Here is a 3322-nt window from a genome sequence, read left to right on the forward strand (position 1 = left end):
TATGCAAAGACTGCAGAGGATCAATTCTTAAAGTATTTTCTTACATTAAAAGTCGTTCTTTCATTAATCATATTAAGCCAAGGTATGGAAACATATTACAATATTTACATTGTCATCCCTGCTCAATATTTTTTCTTCTCATTTAGCCAAACGGCCTGTTTTGTCTGAAATAAAGGCAACCGCAGATCATCAGAATATCCTCCTTACAATTTCTATATCACAATTTGCACCTCATGATATACAAGTCAGATGGTACCAAGGCTGGAGACAAATATATGAAAAGATCAATCCCAGGAAGTTTACGATTGGAGAAGATCACTTATGTTATTTTGTTAGTAAAATACGCTTCGATCCAAAATTACTTAGCTTTGGGAAGACAATACGATGTGAAGTTAAACATCTAACATCTACTGAGGAAAAAAGCTTAACACTGAATACAACAGGTAAGTTGGATGCATACATAAATACTCTATTTATTGAAGGAGTATCCAGACCAGTGACTATTTTCCAACAACTGAATGGGCAATTGTTTCTCAATTGTTGTAATGGATCCAAAATTCTCACTCACTGAATAATAACAATGGAAAGAGGAAAAACTGTAGCGTAAGCAGTGTTAGCTACATAAAGAAAAGGACTATGTATTGGCCTATTAGTCACTCCACCATAAACATTATTGAGCGAAAACAAGTATTTTGCTGAATTTGCTTGTGCAGGCTGTTGGTATCTGTGACCCAGATCAGTGTTTCTTAAATTTTTGGTCTCAGCACTCTTTCCCACTTTTAAAACTTATAGAGGATCTTAAAAGAGCATTTGTTTGTATCGGTTATTTTTATCAATATTTATTCTACTGAAAATTAAAATTGATTCATTCACTGCCACTAATGTTTCTCACAAATGTTTGATGGGATTTTTATATTGTATTATTTTTCAACATAGGCTGGCAAATAATTTTTAATTGTCGGACTTCTGAGGGGGTCTTGGGGGACCCCTAGGGTCCTTGAGCCACCTTTTGATAGATACTGACCTACTGTAGATGCTAAACAGACCACAATCAGTATGTAACTACTAGTGATGGTCCTTTATTCCAAGTCAGGAGATTATGTGACTGTTCATATCACCTCTTCAGTGGCATCCAGCCTGCTTCCACATTGCTCTAGGTTTATTATGACTTAACTATCCATATCTGTCTGCACAGGGGAAAGGAAGAAAGTATATAACTATAATGGATCAAAAACTGCTTATGGCACAGGATCGCAGCATGTTATCTTTTGGAAGAACTCATAAAAGTTCCCCAAACTATATCAGCTTGATTCTCATTTTGCTGGTGTGGTAATTGCCACCTATAATAGAAGACAGAAACTTTAAAACAGTATATCAAAATGCAAAAAAATGAGCCACAAATAGGACTGACTTATTTCAACAAGCAAAACAAAAAAACACACATCCCCCCAAATTCCTATGTGATGGCCTTGTTATTCTGTTTGTATGAGACATACTGAAATATCCGATACAATTTTAAAATTATTAAACCAATAGACTGAGAATGATGAAAATTGTTTGATGATGAAGTTGGCTCTAGTCCACAAATGTTTGTGCCATGTAAATTTCTAAAAAAAAAAAACCAAGAGGTTCTTAGTATGGTTGCTAGAGTAGATTCTACTCGGAAGCGGTGGCCTCTGCAGTGATGCTCAAACTGATCCCTCTGATGAAAACATCATCATAGTAACATGATACAATTCCTGCCCCTTTTAAATGTCCATTATGGCACCATGCGCATGTTGAAAAGGAGGAGAGTTTGTGGCACAAAACTGCTATTATCATTTTAACAAAAACAGTCACCGTGTTTTATGGTCACCCATAACGTTTGCTTATTAAGAAGAATAAAAATCCTAATAGGAAGCTTAGGCACAGCATTCTTTTCCTTTTGCAATTAAATGTTGAATGTATCTAATAGCAATTGAAATTTCTTATAAATATTATTTCCATGGTTCTTGGTCTTACAACAGCATGGAATGCTCTTCCTGAAAGACAAGCGATGGTGATTGACTGACTTACTGTACTTGAAAGTTACTTAATACTGACTCTGTGGAGTATGACAAGGACTCATTAGACAGAGTATTGTAATATGACTTGAAGTATGTTCCAAAGCTTATTGAGTTGACTTATTGTTCTTCCTCTTCCACTTCCAAGATTTTTCTGAACTTCTTGAGGAAACCCAACATCATCGCCCTGAGTCATAACCATTATGAACTCATTCAAAGTAAGTGTTAAACTTTGAATGCAAGTAAAATGCAGATATGTGCATAGATTATCCTAGTGGTGATAATCTGTGTCAATTTGGGACTCAGATTTATAGTTGACAGTAAAAAAAAAAATGATCCAGAAAGGAGGGAAGGGGAAGATGGTTTGTGTAGGCAGAACAAGAAAGGATCTGGTTGATTTTCCCTAGCAGATTGATGCATGGAGACCTGATCCTGGTATCACTGTCAGCACTGTTATTCTTTGCATCAGGGGTACCTGTGCTAAAGCTTACTCATGATTTAACAGTGGATGAGAGGGCTCACACAGCATGTATAATCAAGACCTGGAAAGGTGCCACCTGGGCTTTCAATATAGCCACAGTTACCGCCCCAGAGCAGAAGCAGTGGAAAGGCTATAGTTGCTGGAGAGACCCTAATAGCTTTCAGAGACCTCAGAGATCAGCTGTGTGGTTGAGCCAAGATAGGAATTTTTTAAAGTATTACTTCGTGGTGAGAAGAGGAGCAAAACATAATTATTTTCCAACTGCTATTGCAGAGCGCTGTCCAGCCACCATGGTCAGAATAATCCAACCTGCCCCTGGAGAAGGAAGAACCCTTACAAAACATCTATGAGGCCTGTTGTAAAGACTATTCTAGCCATCTGTTGGATAAAACTGAACTCACTCTGAGTTAGACTTCAGCTATGCAAGTGCCTTGTGTCAACGCTGTTAACATCGGATGTTTTTGCTTTGACAACAGTTGGAGATGCAACCATTTTCTTATGTTTTACTTTTAGAATTAGAGTTAGAATTAGAGTTAGAGTTATATGATGCTGGGGGGAGGAATGTGCATGAGAGTTTAGCTAGACATAACAATACTGGACCTAGTGTGTGAACCAAGGTTATTGAAATAAGAGATGATAAGAATTGGCAGGCTGGAGAACTGGAGGGAAAGCCTGCATTTCAAACTAATTGGAGAATGTGATTTATGACTGTTAATTGGAGGAGGGAATTGTGCTTTGATACTTCAGTGCTGCGAGTGCAGCCAACTGTATCTTAGATCCATGTTTACCTGGTTGGATA

At 37.4% G+C, this 3322-nt stretch overlaps 1 long non-coding RNA gene across 1 annotated transcript; it reads left to right on the plus strand.

Moving 5' to 3' along the window:
- Positions 1 to 141: 141 nt before the first annotated feature.
- On the plus strand, positions 142 to 2949 carry LOC107301822. The gene is made up of 3 exons (XR_001549333.1): positions 142 to 443; positions 2191 to 2260; positions 2797 to 2949. It is a non-coding gene; the product is annotated as an uncharacterized LOC107301822 (long non-coding RNA).
- The last annotated feature ends 373 nt before the right edge of the window (positions 2950 to 3322 follow it).

This window comes from Protobothrops mucrosquamatus, unplaced genomic scaffold (assembly GCF_001527695.2).
Source record: "Protobothrops mucrosquamatus isolate PMUCROS unplaced genomic scaffold, P.Mucros_1.0 scaffold17535, whole genome shotgun sequence".
Taxonomy (NCBI): domain Eukaryota; kingdom Metazoa; phylum Chordata; class Lepidosauria; order Squamata; family Viperidae; genus Protobothrops; species Protobothrops mucrosquamatus.